General features: G+C 41.9%; 1 protein-coding gene across 1 annotated transcript in view; it reads left to right on the top strand.

Moving 5' to 3' along the window:
• The window catches only part of KCNQ1 (potassium voltage-gated channel subfamily Q member 1), a 523,393-nt gene that overhangs the window by 63,214 nt on the left and 443,561 nt on the right, over positions 1 to 16,618 (top strand). The gene's annotated exons all lie outside the window — the stretch shown is intronic.

Raw genomic sequence — 16,618 nt, 5'->3', positions numbered from 1 at the left:
ATGAAGGGGTTGAAGGGGAGGCTATTCTTGCCCTGCAAGGCCATTCATTATAATGTGTAAGGAGCAACTCATTGCTTAGTTCTCAGATGGTTATAAATCTGGTTTCGAGCTAGCTACCTGGCACCTGTTGTACTTGGACACTGTGGGAAATAAGCACCTCCTGTGCTTGCTTTCCTGTTTGGGCAGGAAACCCATCCAGTACTATTCTGGGAATTTATGGTTATGGAAGATAAGGGTGCTGGAACCTCTCTGTCCCTAAGAGATATATGTCTAATGGTTACAGAGTGTTTTTGGGTGCCCCCTGTATGTTCATGTGTCTTTGAGTAACATTTTCCCATCACTGCATTCTATGTGGTGTTTCACTCAAGACACCCAATGACGTACTGATTTTAGTCAACAAAATAAGACCTCCTGCAAACATTGATTGCACTTTGAAAATTAATGGACAATATTGACATCTTTGGCACATGCACTTTATTGAAGAAGAACGAAAAATTCAAACTCAGCATTGTATGTAAGAACTGCTGAATATAAACTTTATTGAATTGTCTATTAAATCTCTGTACAATTAATTGAGTTAGTAATCTTGTCCAGGGTTTATTTCTGGTTATTAGGATTGCCAATCCCCAGTTAGGGGCAGGGGATCCCCCTGTTTGCAGGCCCTCCCCCGCTTTAGAGTTATCAGAAAGCGGGGTGGGGGGGGGGGCTTGAATGTCTGCTGGACATTCCATTCTGGAGAATTGATCCATAGGTTTCTGGGGCTCTGAGAAGGCTTTTCAACATAGCATCTGGTGCCTCTTTTCAACCCCCCCCCCCCAGTTTCAAAAGGATTGGATCAGGGGTTCCAGTTATATGATCTCCAAAAGAAGGTGCCCCAGTCCTCCATTATTTCCAGTGGAAGGAAGGTATTTCAAAGGAGCTTTAAATGTGATGGCCAGAACTCTCTTCAGAGTTTGTGTTTGTCACAACCTTGCTCCTGGGTCCACCTCCAAAGTCTCCTGGGTCCACCCCCAAAGTCCCCAGATATTTCCTGAGCTGGACCCAGCAACCCTATTTCACCTCTTATTTCTGTGTACCTCTTCACTGTTGTTCCCACCTGAAGGTTGGCAACCATAGAAGGAGAGAAAGAGGCAGGGAAAGGGGAAAGGGGAGAGACTATAGGTGCTTTCAGCAAAGAGAAAGAGAAAATAGTGCGTAAGGGGGAGTGAGATGCCTCCTGCACGTTCTTGCAGGCTTCCACTTGTAAATAATTTAATTTTCAACAGGCAGAACTGCAAATATACACAGTGCTGAAGCAAGAGAACTGCAGACTGCTGCAGCCTAGTATTTCTTAGCACGTTACACTAATTCCAGAAGGAAGAATATATCTCATAGGAGTTTTTTGCTAGAATTCCCCCCCAATCTCCAATTTTAATAGAAAAGTTTTTAAAGTCTTCAGTCTTTTACATACTATACATTTTTGAGTGAGTAAAATCTTATATTAAAAAGAATTCCATTCATTCCAAAAGAAAAAAGAGAGGCTTTTTTAGTGCACTCATAGTTTCCACTGGAAAAATTGGGAGGGGAAAGAATCCTCAGGCTTTCATCCTATACCTTAAAAAATATTTTATTATATTATGCAACAGAATACATTATATGGAAGATCAGTAGATAAAATGCAACATATACAGAAAATGCTATAAACAACATGGAATTTTGTAGTATAAGAACAGTTGTTATCTAGAGAAGCGTGGGGGAGATATATTGGATACAGGGTACAAGAGTTGAACTGGAGTCAAATATGACCTGGAGATTACTTTATATGTTTGTAGCTGAATATTCAGTGATTTAGTTTCATCAGTTTTTAAAACAAGGTTTTACTTAGAGAAAAGTATAGGATGAAACTAAATCACTAATTTTTAAAATAATTTCACTTACTTTGAAGAAAAATATTTCAAAGCAGGGTTTCTGATTGGGTGGGTTTTTTTGTTAGTTTGGGGGCTTCCCCAAATTTCCCAACTCATTTCTCTATGAGTATCCTATTAACACATGTGTAATTTTATGATTGTGCGCAGTAATTCATAGCATGGAAAGAGTGATCCTTCATTCAGTGTGTTTAAGTATTCAAACCAAAACAAAAAAGAGTGTTCCATAGATATACTGTGTCCTTCTAGGTGAACTGAATAGGAATGCCTCTTGATAGCAGGAGAAATAACCATGCCCAGGCTGTTCTGTTCTTCAAAAGCTTTTCAGTAGAAGTGACTGGTATTATATTACTTGACTTAATTTCTTGGGTCAAGCCAACATTTATATTTCATTTGACTAGCTATTCTTCAGGCACTTAATCATGCAATTGTTGTGTACATTGGGTGTTCATTATTATTATTAATATTTAACATTGACAGTATTTATTAACATTATTATTAATATTTAACATTGACAAAATCTTGATTTGTGTTTTCAAGAGGGTCAGCTTTCAGAGTGGACATTTGTTTGTATAACGGGGTCAGTTTTTAAGTGGTTTAGGTACAGTAGTATGTTTGTGCACAAAAGGTAGCTTTTGGTATGTGTTTGCTGTTATGCCATCTATTGATGTGGAAAATCTTCTATGGAGCTGATTATAAGCAGTTGCAAATTATAAATGAACAAATACTAGTATGTTTTCTGTTTTTTTACATGGGGAAGGATATTGCCAGCTTGCTCAGGTGTAGGAAGGTTAAAAGGGTAGTCCATAAAGAAAGCATTTGGTAAGTTGCTTTTGGCTATGGGGGGAATGAAACTTTCTTTCATGTGAGATGGGGCTGGTTACTGCCAATTTAACATCCTGGTTTTAACTGTATTGCATTTGTGCTTTCTGGCTCCTGTACAGATATTAGTGGTAACATTTATTGAATATTGTTTTGTGTGAGGTGTACTGTGATAAATTTTTCCAGTATCCATACCAGGCAAGGCCACCTGCAGTTCTGTTAAATATGAAATGAAATATCTTACATTCTGTTCTGTTAACTGTTCTTTCTAGGCAGATGATTGGGGAATACTGATTTTACCTTTCTGGGTGGAGGGCTTCAGCCCTTTTAGTCAGGCTTAAACTTGCCAATAAGTATGGTCATTTTCCTCATTATTTGCGGAAGGAGATCTTGTTTTTTAAAGCTGTAAATTTCTCTTAAGAGTAAAGAGGAAAAATGGCACATCCATGTGAAAAAAATAGGAATGTGAGGACAACAGATTTTTACTGCACTGACTGTAAATAATATAAATGGATGACAACTCTTGCTGTAGTGCTTCTGGGAGAAGGAAAAATACAGAAACCAATCTTATAAAATAAAAAGAAGTAAGTAAAAAAAATAGCAGGCATTAGGTGGGAAAAAAACAACCAACAACAACAGCCTTGCACCACAACTGGAAAAGGAAGCGGAAAGAATTGGGATAAGACAACAGGAAGAGATGTTTTAAAAAGCTCTGGAAAAGTATGAGGATTCAGGATTATTGTTTTTGTGGGTTTTTTCTCATAAAACCAGCGGGTTTTGCAGTATGATGACCTGTATTGTTAATGGTAAAAGGAGGGGGGCACTTGCTTTAATTTGAACTTCCTTACATCCTAGAGCAGGGGTGTCAAACTCATTTGTTATGAGGGCCAAATCTGTATGTATACAGATGGAGCCAGTTCTAACTGGTGTCACCAGAGAGTTCAAGAAGTGGTCTGATGGGGGAAGTGGGGATTGGTTCAGGGGAAGGGATCTTGGGGAAAATGGGAGAGAGAAAACTTTGTATGAGGAGGTTCCCACTGGGAGCCCAGGAGCAGGAGACATGGTGCTGTGTATCGCTGCCTGCCACGGGTTTGCTGAGGTCTTTCCACTTCATCACCTCTAGGTTCCCACCCTGGAAGCATTTCCCCCTGACTCAGGGGACTCAAGCCACGGGGACGCTAATAGTGAGGACTTAGAATAGGGGTGGCCAAACTTGCTTAATGTAAGAGCCACATAGGATAATGCATTTAAAGTTAAAGCTGCTTTATTTCCACATCACCCTCCCTCCCCATCCATCCATCCATCCATCCATCCATCCATCCATCCATCCATAATATCCAATGCCTCTCCCCAAAATACCCTCCAAGTTTCAAAAGGATTGGGCCAGGGGGTGCAATTCTATGAGGTCCAAAGGAAGATGCCTCTATCCTTCATTATTTCCAATGAAGGGAAGGCATTTAAAAGGTGTGCGGTCCTTTTAAATGTAATGGCCAGAACTCCCTTTAGAGTTCTATTATGCTTGTCACACCCTTGCTCCTGGCTCTACCCCCAAAGTCTCCTGGCTCCACTCCCAAAGTCCCCAGATATTTCTTGAATTGGACTTGGCAACCCTATTGCCAGCCGGCCTGCAGAAAAAATGTCATGTCTCTTTAATAGAGTTTTGATGCGTGGAAATAGGCAGCTGAAGCTTTTCATGACATGCAGGTTAAAAACATCACAGTAAACCTATCTTAAAGTGACAAGACACTTTTGCTCCCGGCAGAGGCCAGCTGAGTGGTGAGGAAAAAAGAACAACTCTCAGAACTGCTTATAGAAACATTAAAAAGATGGTGTCACAGAAAATCTGAACTTCTAGCATTTACTTGAGAACTGCCAATAACTATTGTCTGTGGGTGCAGAGGGACATTTCTCTGTGGTGGAATGCACTGGAATTCTGGAACACAGACTAAAAACCAGTTTTATTCCTTAAGTAACTATGATGACTGCATGAGACTGCTCCGCCTTTCTGTATCACTCAGCCATTTAGAGTGCCTGGGGCTGAGCTATTGGTTTTAAGCAATCAATATGTTTTCTGGCTAGTGCTCTATCTTAAAGTGATCTGGAAACCAGGTGATTTCAGGAGGCAGGAGCTCTATTATCTCTTGCCCTTTGAAAGATGAGGAAGCAGATTCTGTTTCATTCCTCCGGGAGAGAAAGAAAATGGAGAGGGTTCCATTTTCACATGAGTCGTAAGGGTGAGAAGGGCTCACTTTCTGTCCTTACAAAGCTCTTGGATACCTGGAGTTCCCTTGTAGACCCCTAGGGTCACTAGGCCCCAGAGTAAGAAATGCTGATCTAGAACAAAAGGAGTTTGAGAGCTATTGTTTGTGACATTTGTATGCACAACCTCAAGGTGAGAATGGTTAATTTTGTTTTTAGTAACCTGAGCCAGACAAGAGACTGTAGGGTAAATTGTGTGCCACTAGGTGGTGGTGCTGGCAGGATTTTGATTTTTTAGTTCTTTGATGGCAGTGACTCAACACAAACTAAAGTGAATGGACCATAATGGAATAAAGTATATGTGCACTTTGCCTGTTTAAAATTTTGGGGTAAGAGAGTTTTGGACATGACTCATAAGGAGAGTGAGGCATGTCTGTGTAAAAATTGTTTGAGAGTTCAGTATTTAAACTATGGGAAAAGTAAATTCAAGGATGTATTTTCCCTATGAGACTATATTTTTCTTTTATTTTCATAAGTAAGGGCTTTTATGGTGCCAAGACACAGCAGAATGTTGTTATCTCAGCATGATCTAAGAAAATCCAAGTGCATGGTCCAAGTAGATTAAACATTCTCCTGGATGAAGGGATGTTTAGTATGCCTGAAAAAGCTATTTTCTCTCAAGAATCTAATTTTGTTTTCAGTTTTGGTGCCAGAATTATAAAGGTCCCCCATTTTTTTTGTAGTGGATATGTAACTTACATGTAACATCACGTGTGTTAGATTACTTTTCTTCTCTGCAGTTTAACTCTTGCTGATATGGGACACTGCATTTAAATGTTGATAGCTTGCACAGGGAGACTACTTTTACCTTTTGCCTTTATAAAAGTGCACACAAAGCTTTTCTTGTTTACCCTTTTTTGTTGTTTTTAATATTAACTTTTTTGTGTGTGTCAGAGACGGATATTTCCAGTGTTGCATTGAGGAGTACCTGGAGCAGAATCAATGTCAATCCGCCCTCTCCAAACTTTACCTTTCCAGGATGTGGGGAGGGGGGAGTTAGAGGGAATGTTATCTGAATGGTTTCAGCTAACTTGCATATTATGGGGACAGCTTCTATCTCCCCCCATCATTGAATGGAACAAAAGAGGCAATGTAATGTATTCTTCTTATCAGTACTGGGAACTTTGCAACTTGCTTATTTAATTTATTTCAAATAAAGTCTGTTATTCTTCACATAGCTGAGTCTGCATGTCCTATCTGAATTGCAGAGATTAGGTAGATTTAGGGAGTACTTCACATATTCATTATACTTGCACAGGGATTTCTCTGCAGAAATTAACATGAAACTTGTGCATAAATGCCGACAAATTATTTTATTTCTCATTTTGGGGGGTTTTCTTTTTGCTTGTGTAGTGACAGCTGTAGTAATACTAACACTTTAAAGGAACACAACCCATACGTAACAGTTCTTGAAATCAATGAGATGCCCCTAACCTTGCACAGATTGATTCCAGACCACCCTGCAGATGATAGACAGGTGATATATTGCTTTCTCCATCCTGCTGTTGTAACATGTCTTTATAGTTAATAATAGTAGTGTGCTGTAAAATCATTATTGTTAATCTTGTTTTCTACTATGTAGACTATAAACAAGCCAACAGTGGAATCATAAGAAGAATTATACTTTTCTAAGCCCATTGATTTGACGGGTATAACCCTGTGGTGCAGAGTGGTAAGCTGCAGTATTGCAGTCCAAGCTCTGCTTGCGACCTGAGTTCAATCCCAATGGAAGCTGGATTCAGGTAGACAGCTCAAGGTTGACTCAGCCTTCCATCCTTCCAAGGTTGATAAAATGAGTACCCAGCTTGCGGGGGGAGGTGTAGATGACAGGGAAGGCAATGGCAAACCACCCTGTAAAAAAGTCTGCTGTGAAAACGTGATGCAACATCACCCCAGAGTCAGAAACAACTGGTGCTTGCACAGGAGACTACCTATACCATTTTTTAACTTACTTTGTTTATTTGTACCACAAGGGTGCTAGTAGTTGTACGGTGTGCATTAGGATTGTTCCTTGTCATCTTAATCCATTAAGTACTTGGCTTTGTAATTTGCTGATAAAAATCACACGTGTACTGAAAAACCTCAGTGAAGGTGACTATTTCAGGGCCTTAAATAAAGGGGATAATTTTCTCTTATTGTTGGCACCAGTGTTATTGTCTGCTATGGTCCAGCCCTTTTTAATATCTCCTATATATTTTTAGGGTGGTGGTAGTGGTAAAGTCTTCTCCTTCTCCTCCTCCTCCTCCTCCTCCTCCTCCTCCTTCTTCTTCTTCTTCTTCTCATTATTAATTTGCCCCATCCCAGCTGGTGCTGTGCTCTGGGCAATGTACATTAGTAACACAATAGATACATACATCTAAAACCAATTAAAACAATGGCATCATACTAATATTCTTCTGGTCCAGATTGCTGGACGTTGTATCTAGACATTGTATCTAGGCATTTGAAATTCCGCCCTTTAAAAAAAGAACTTTCTGCACCTAGAAAACTAGCACATAATGGAGTATATGCTAGGCTGTGATGCTCTGTGAAGGAGGGCTAGTTTTCTTTTTGCAATGAATAGTCATTAAAAATATATGATAACTAAATGCTTTAGTCCATAAATGACTAATCAAGTGACTTTTCTGATAATAAAGGATTGGATCCTGTGATCTTCTAGCAAAAGGGCTGGCAGTTGCAGATCTTGGTCATATTCCTCTCACCCCATTCAGCCCCTTTAACCCCAGGAAATGGGGTCATGGGATCCATAGAGTCAGCACTAGAATGGGCTGCTCTGTGAAGGGGAAGAGGATGACATCTATATCTTCCATTAGCAGAACGGTACTAATGGAAGAGGAAGGAGAAGGTAGAATCATAGAATCATAGAGTTGGAAGGGACCACTAGGGTCATATAGTCCAACCCCCTGAACAATGCAGGAAACTCACAAACACCTCCCCCTAAATTCACAGGATCTTCATTGCTGTCAGATGGCCATCTAGCCTCTGTTTAAAAACCTCCAAGGAAGGAGAGCCCACCACCTCCCAAGGAAGACTGTTCCACTGAGAAATCGCTCTAATGGTCAGGAAGTTCTTCCTAATGTTGAGCCAGAAACTCTTTTGATTTAATTTCAATCCATTGGTTCTGGTCCTACCTTCCGGGGCCACAGAAAACAATTCCACACCATCCTCTATATGACAGCCCTTCAGGTATTTGAAGATGGTGATCATATCACCTCTCAGCTGCCTCCTCTCCAGGCTAAACGTCCCCAGCTCCTTCAATCTTTCCTCATAGGACTTGGTCTCCAGACCCCCTCACTGTCTTTGTTGCCCTCCTCTGGACCTGTTCCAACTTGTCTATAACTTTCTTAAAATGTGGTGCCCAAAACTGAAAACAGTACTCCAGGTGAGATCTTACTAGAGCAGAGTATAGCGATACCATCACGTGATACCAGATCATGTGATATGATACCATCACATAGCGATACCAGATCACGTGATGTGATACCATCACATAGCGATACCAGATCACGTGATGTGATACCATCACATAGCGATACCAGATCACATGATGATCACATAGCGATACCATCACATAGCGATATCAGATCACGTGATGTGATACCATCACATCACGTGATCTGGACGCTATACTTCTGTTGATACAGCCCAAAATTACATTTGCCTTTTTAGCCACTGCATCACACTGTTGACTCATGTTCAGCGTATGATCCACTAAGACCCCAGATCCTTTTTGCACATACTACTGCTAAGACAAGTCTTTCCCATCCTATAACCATGCATTGGATTTTTCTTATCTAAATGCAGAACTTTACATTTATCCCTGTTAAAATTCATTTTATTGATTTTAGCCCAGTTTTCCAGCCTGTCAAGGTCATCCTGTATCCTGCTTCTGTCTTCTTCTGTTTGCAACCCCTCCCAATTTAGTATCATCTGCAAATTTAATAAGCATTCCCTCTATTCCTTCATCCAAATCATTTATAAAGACGTTGAACAAAACAGGTCCCAGGACAGATCCTTGAGGCACTCCACTTGTCACTCCTCTCCAAGAGGATGAGGAACCATTCACAAGCACTCTTTGGGTGCAATCTGTCAACCAGTTACAAATCCACCTAACGGTAACAGGATCCAAACCATATTTTACCAAATTGTCAACAAGGATAGTACGTGGAACCTTATCAAAAGCCTTACTGAAATCAAGATAAACGACGTCTACAGCATTCCCCTGATCCAGCAAGATAGTCACTTTCTCAAAAAAAGAGATCAGGTTAGTCTGACATGACTTGTTCTTGAGAAACCCATGCTGGCTCTTAGTAATCATAGCCATTCTTTCTAAGGCCGCGGTCACACTCACCATTAAATCCATCCCTAACCCGTCGCTATTATACCCCACAGCTTTTTTACAACGAATTTCCTGATCAGACATCCCTCCATCCTTCAGTTCTAAGCAGCGTTGGTCCCATCGCTGGTTGATCAGAGGTCTCAACCGGATCTCATTTTTTGAGATGGCATTCCACACTCGCACAAGCGCAGTACGTGGGATATTGTGCTTGGCTTTTTTTTTTAAAGGTGCCAGAAAAGGTGGGCGATCTGTCCTCCCCCCCATTTAAGCACATAAGCACATAAGAGAAGCCCTGTTGGATCAGGCCAGTGTCTCATCCAGTCCAACACTCTGTGTCACACAATGGCCAAAATATATATAAACTGTAGCTAATAGCCAGAAAGGAAGGGGAAGAGAGACAGCAAAGGTGGGAGATCTTCGTCCCCCCTCCATTTAAACACCCCGCCGTGTTTATACCCTCCTTCATATCCTCCTTATATGTTCTGTTTTTGCAATGTTGAGCACCGTTTCTCTCAGAAGAGAAGACTGAGGAAAAGTAGGAATTGAGCAGTTCCGCCCTCTCTTCATTACCTGTTACAATTTCACTTTCTTGCCCTCGCAATGGGCCTACCATGTCCTTGCTCTTTTTCTTACTCTGAACATAAGAAAAGAACCCTTTTTGTTGTTTTTAGCATCTTTGGCCAGCCCAAGCTCATACTGAGCTTTAGCTTTCCTAACTTTTTCTCTACATGCACTGGTGATTTGTTTATATTCATCCTTGGTTATAAGGCCCTCCTTCCAATTCCTAAAGGAGTCTTTTTTATTTCTCAAGTCTTTAGAAAGCTGTTTATGGAGCCACTTAGCTTCTTTAGGCTTTTCCCATTTTTTCTTCTCGTAGGAATCATCTGTGATTGTGCTTTCAGTATTTTGCTTTTTAAGAAACTCCCACCTCTCCTGAACCCCCTTCCTCCTAAGTATTTCTGACCATGGGATTTTACCCAGCATAGTTCTAAGTTTATCAAAGTTTGCCTTTCTGAAGTCCAACCTATGTATGACTACGTATAGCTTTTCCCTTCCCTAAGACTGTAAATTCCAAAATCACATGGTCACTACTGCCCAGGGTGCCCACTATTTCCACTTCTTCAGTCAATTCTTCCTTGTTGGTGAGAATCAAATCCAAGATAGCAGATCCCCTTGCTTCCTTCTTCACTTTCTGGAAAAGGAAGTTGTCAGCAAGACAAGTCAGGAATCTATTTGCCTTTTCATTTTTAGCAGAGTTGGACTTCCAACAGATCGGGTAATTGAAATCTCCCATGATCACTCTATCCCTTCTCTTGGAGAACTTGGCAATCTGCTGTAGAAGTACCTCATCCAAGTTCTCTGCTTGACTTGGTGGTCTATAGCAGACCCCCACAATAATATCACTGTTATGTCTTACTCCTTTTATTTTTATCCAGAGACTCTCAACTGAGCTGCCATGCTCAGATTCACATATTTCCTCACAAGTATATACCTCCTTCACATATCCTGCTACGCCTTCGCCCTTTCTCATTTGCCTGTCCTTTTTAAATAAGTTGTACCCCCCTTCCCGTTTTCAATCCAGCTCCCCCATTCTCTACATAACTCTCTGACCCGTGTGACTATGAGAATCAAGTTCCCAGAACTGATAGAGTGGACTGATAGGCCGGAAGCAAATACAAGAATATGGTCCTTGTATGATCACTGGATCCAACCCAGAGTTAGTCTCTATGAGTGAAGTGTTTGCTCCAGCATTTTGGAGACCTTGGACAAAGACACTTAGAGTAATGAAGTGACAAATGCAAACTGAGAGTTTTTATTTGCTCTCTCTGGCCTCCTGAAGCAGTCTGGTTACAGTGAGGACAGTACTGTTGAGATTGTTGATCTGTTTGTGGGGTTGGGGCCTTGGCAAATGCCTACCACCATCACTGTTTTGAGTCAGCCCTGTGAGCTGATAGTGGCACTGTAGTGTCCTTTCCTGCCTTGCCCTGGATAGGTCCAGCTAGTCTGATCTCATCAGAATCTTGGAAGCTAAGCAGAATTGACCCTGGTCAGTACTTGAATGGGAGACCACCAAAGGATACCTGGAATGCTGTGCAGAGGCAAGCTATGGTAAACAACCTCTACAGGTCTCTTGCCATGACCATTTCCACAGTACCTTCTTACCTCATTTTAGTGGGAAGTGGAACTCAAATCTGATGCTTTGAGTTTGTGTCACTTGTTCTGCAGTTGGGCTTTAACCTTGTAGTTTTCCCAGGATTAGACCTGGCTCACGCATTCCACAATCAATTTGAAAGGGGGGTAGGGCACCTCCTGTCATGCACTACATCAGTGACATGGCCTATTTGTGTGTGTGTGTGTGTGTGTGTGCATGAGCAATTACATTGCAAAGTTATCAGAGGGGGAGAATGAAAGCACCACAGAACACTGAGAGGAGAGGCAGGAGGAATGAAAGCACCACAGAATGCTGAGGGAGGAGAATGGAGAGGGAGAACGAAAGCACCATGGAACACTAGGGGGGTTTCATGCCCCTTGACCTTAGTTTTTGAGTAAGAAAAGTTGCCTGGTAGTACTGAAGATACAAAGCTGAAAAGGTCAGACACCCAGGGATTGTTTGTTGTTTTCTGAAGGAGCAGCTGCTGTACTTGCTGGAGTACTTAAAGTGACCATTCAGAAAAAAAGAGTTGTTCAGTTGCTTTTAAAAAAATGCCCATTTGAAGCAAACCACTCTGCCCCTCTGAGGTTCAAACTCAGGGCCTTCAGATTATGAGACTGATGCACTGCCTACTGCACTAAGGAGGCTTCAGTGCATGAAGTTTATAGCTGTAGAAAGTGTTGCTATCCAAAGAAACTTTTCTGTGTAAACAAGGCACCAAGATTGAAGTGTCTTTTTTTGTCCTCTCTGCCACCTTGGCTTGGCTTGTTAAATATCTATTTCTAACAAAAGGTATTAAGCAACTTTATTTAGGAATTTTGATTGAGACCCATGTGGCTAACACAGTCTGTTGTTTCCATATAGGCAAGGATTATCTGTACGCAGCACTGATAACGGTGAACATGTATTTTGAGTACTAGCAGTACTGCCTGTTTGTCACAGCATTATAATGCAATCAATATTATGTTTTTAAAAAATCAATGTAAAAAATGATGAGTGTTTCTGGGCAGTAGATATTCCATTCACAAGGGTTAAGATGCAAAACTGATGACCCCAAATTGTGGCATGTCAAGAAAACACTGTCAATTGCAGGAGTTCCTCCCTGGAAAACAGCAATTTCAGGTCCAGCGGGGGGGTGGGGGGGTGGGGGAGTGGATCACAGAAACAGCAGATTCAGAAACTTTGGACCAACAAGGTGCAAGTTCTGATCCACTCCTGGGGAGGCAAAATGTATTGTGGAAAGTTCGATTGTTTAAGAATGCTGATGCAGGGATTTGCTCTTCTGCAGAAATGGTCGTTGAAAACCTGACAGGGGTTGCCATAAGTTGGCTGTGACTTGATGGCAAAAAAGGTTTCCTAACAGAATTTTTACCCTTCTCCACCGTTTCTCCCAGCACAGATTCTCGACTAAATTATAGTAATTCCTCAGAGAAAGGTGAGAAAAGCAAGCTCCTCTAGGCAGTAACTTGGATAGTACATCTGCACAGACTGTAATTTAGCACACCCTCTTAAATGAATCTTGCCGTTGGAGCAGATGGAGAACTGAGAGATAAAATGTTAAGAGATGTTCGGGGGGAGCAATCCACATACCTTGGTACCTTCCAGTGGCAGACTATGGTACTAGCCACTGACTTAGATGGATTTAAAAGTGTATTAGGCAGAGGAGAGCAGGGTCTCTGGGTTCAGAAACCTTTGGGTCTTTGATGGTCAGAAGCTGGTGTGTAGTCAGCAAGTGAGAGCCATTGTGAGGGCCCTGGTGTGGGCTTCTCTGTGGCATCTGACAGTCCACTCTTAGAAACAAGCTGCTGGACTAGATGGACCATTGTATTGATCCATCACAGTTACTTCTTTGATAGGGAGTTTGCTGTTTTTAAAAGCCACAAGGAAGTATGGGATATAAATTTCATAACAAAATGAACATGTTGGACAGTTTCAAGGCTGTGGTTCTCCTTTTCATTTCATGGATCCCTGAAAACTGACTTTTTCACTTCGCTGCATAGCTCAATGAGAAAATTTAAATTTGAGAGTAAGGCTACAAATATATTTTTCTAAGTGTGCACAAGGTCTTTAACATCATGTACTGTGTTTTCTGACTTTTAGCTTCTGGATCACATTTGAATGTCTTAGATGTTTTTCACACAGCATTGGATACTTCTGGTTTATCCTCAGTCTTCCGTACAGTCCCACATTGGGACTACACATGCACAGGGCTCCCAACAGAGAGACTCTTTTAGCTTCTTAGGAGTCAAAGGGACACCCCCTTCCCTTCAGATTGGCTGTGTTGTGTTTTCCTGTTGAAAGCAATGTGCATCAAAGGGGAAAGGTGCCAGTTCCTTTTCTGCCACCAAGCAGAGAGGATCTCTCTAGATTTGCTCCTTCTTTGCTTGCCATTCCAGTGTCTTCTTTGATACTATTCCCTTGATGTTTTTCTTCCTGGTGGATTTTGAGCTCCAATACGGCTCACAAGTCCTTGTTTAAAAAGTGCCTCCAATGCAGCACGGAGATGCCCCTGACTAGTGATCATGCATTCTACATTATCTCTCTGGGTGAGTCCCACAATGTTGGCTCCTGATGACACTGTCAGAAATTTACCCCCAAGGCTTGTTTAGGAAAAATTGTATGGAGTGAAGGTATAGGTTGCACAGATCCTTCAGGAACTGTTTGGATGTGTGGTGTGAAAATGCAGATATTCCATTCACAATATCACAAAAAGTCGAGAAGGCAGCCAAGTAGACATTTATTGAGGAAGGGGCTAGAGTTGTTCCTTAAGCCACAACAAATATTCTAGAATTAAAGGCAGAGGACAAGAATTAGGGGCCTGGCAGCTGAGATAGTAAAGCGCTCCCACTTAAGTGTCGACCGTTTTCTAGAATGCAGCAACACTTTTAGAACCCCAGGGGAAAATTTTATGTTGGAGGGTGCAGCAGCCATGCTGCCAGCCTGAGCTTGGTAACTTCTTGATGCCTGAGAAGACCTTGCTATAGGAAATCTGTGAGGGAATGTAATGGCTCCTGGAAATACGTAACAAATCCGAGAACCACACCTGACGCAGCCAGAATGGTGATATTAGAATACAGTGGGATTCGTGGCCAGTGAAGCATAGGAAGAGGGACCAGCATTTCTGGTCATGTATGCAGTTTACTCATGTATGCAGTTTAAATCAAACAATAAAGAAGAAGAGCTGGTTTTTACACTCCACCTTTCAGTACCCAAAGGAATCTCAAAGTGGCTTACAATTGCCTTCCCTTCTTCTCCCCACAACAGACACCCTGTAAAGTAGGTGGAGCTGAGAGAGCTCTAAGAGAACTGCAGCTGACCCAAGGTCATTCAGCTTGCTGCATGTGGAGGAATGGGGAATCAAACCCAGTTCTCCAGATTAGAGTCTTCTTCTCTTAACCACTACACCACACTGGTGCAGAGCTGTTTTGGGGATGTTGGGTTAGGAAAAAATACTGGCAGTGATATGGATTGTGACATATGGAACCTGGAGACAGGGCCATATCCAGTGATGAGGCAGATGCCTTTAAAAATTCAGTGCCCTCAACAGTGGCATCCCTTTCTATCCCCTGAGACCCATGCTGTTTACCTGTTTGGGGTCTACTGTGATGGGAGATAAAGGTGAGCTCTCATTTTCCCCTCCTCCTCTGTGGCTCCCCAGGGAGCTGCCAGCTTGGGGGCAGAATTTTGAAGTTGTTTCTGAGGATAGCTGTGGTGCCCACTGGCCTCTTTGCCTCATCCCATCACATTCCTTCTTATTCTTGGGGGTGGGAGTGACAGGAGGCAAAGGTGAAAGGGGAAGAAGTGCAGCAGCAGCAGCTACAGCAACCACTCGGGGCCATCAGAGAGCGCAGATGGCCCATCCAGTTGCAGCATGGTGATGGCAATGATGGGACAAGGCTGCGAGGGCTCCCTGTGGTCCTGAGCTCCACGACCACTGCCATTCTCACTCTCTCAGGAGCTTTCTGTGGAGCTCACTTTTGCAAGATTTCTGCAAGGTGGCATTTCTCTTTGATCTTTCCCCTCTGAGTGCAACTTTTTGGGGGAAGGGGGTGTTCCTTGGGCTTCTCTCTAGGAAGCAACTTTTTGGCGTCTCTTCCTGGATGACACCAACCCCTTCAACAGCACCAACTTAATTTAAATTAACTTAAGTGCCTCTCTGGCACACTTGTGCCCCCTCCCAAAAAACTCTGCTTATGGCCCTGCCAGGAGACCACCTTAATATGTGGAGGGCTCATTACTCAAGCATGTGCTTGAATGGGCAATGAGGACAATGCACACATTTGCAGGTTTATATGTAGATGACTGCTGAAAGTCTCTTACATATTGTTCCTGAAAGGTGGTGTCAGATATGAGACCGTCACAGTAGGTTTGGGTACTGGTAAGAAGAGACAGATATGGAGAGAGAGAAGGATGATGAGGGGGGAAAATGGAAAAATCAGTGTAATAGTAGAAATATTAAAGATATGGTAAGTGAATTCAATGGAGAATTAACAGTGTAGTTAATGTATGATTCTTTCATGTCTAAAACAATCTGACAGCAGGGGAAGATTTCATTGTCAAATCTATAGGGGGCAGTGTTGAACCACATTGCAATTTCACTGCATTTAAATAAACATCTGATTTTATCATTAATACATGATCGTTCAAAAAGCCAAAAATATAACTCTTATACTGTAAGTAAATGAAGAATTCTGTGGGAAGAAAGGAATGGGGCAAGGTATAATAGCATTTATTTATTTATTTAATGGACTTATATCCCGCCCTTCTCACCGAGGTGTCTCAGGGCGGCTTACAACATAATAATTCATATAATTCAGTTTAAAACGTTTACAAGTACAATTAAAACCATAGTTAATAAAACAAGATAAAATAAAACCAGCGGTCTATAAAAGCATTTGTCAGTATCTCATTATTTTATGCTACAGTTTTCAATTCCTGAATTTTATAGTACATTGGTGTAAAGGGCGTGGTGGTGTAGGAGAGCAGAGTAGGGTTGCCAAGTCCAATTCTAGAACTATCTGGGGACTTTGGGGGTGGAGCCAGGAGACTTTGGAGGTGGAGCCAGGAGACATTAGGGGTGGAGCCAAGATCAAGGCTGTGACAAGCATAATTGAACTCCAAAGGGAGTTCTGGCCATCACAT

This window comes from Heteronotia binoei, chromosome 21, assembly GCF_032191835.1.
Source record: "Heteronotia binoei isolate CCM8104 ecotype False Entrance Well chromosome 21, APGP_CSIRO_Hbin_v1, whole genome shotgun sequence".
Classification (NCBI taxonomy): Eukaryota; Metazoa; Chordata; class Lepidosauria; order Squamata; family Gekkonidae; genus Heteronotia; species Heteronotia binoei.
Note: the sequence above shows the minus strand (reverse complement) of the source record. Positions and strands in the feature narration are given on the sequence as shown.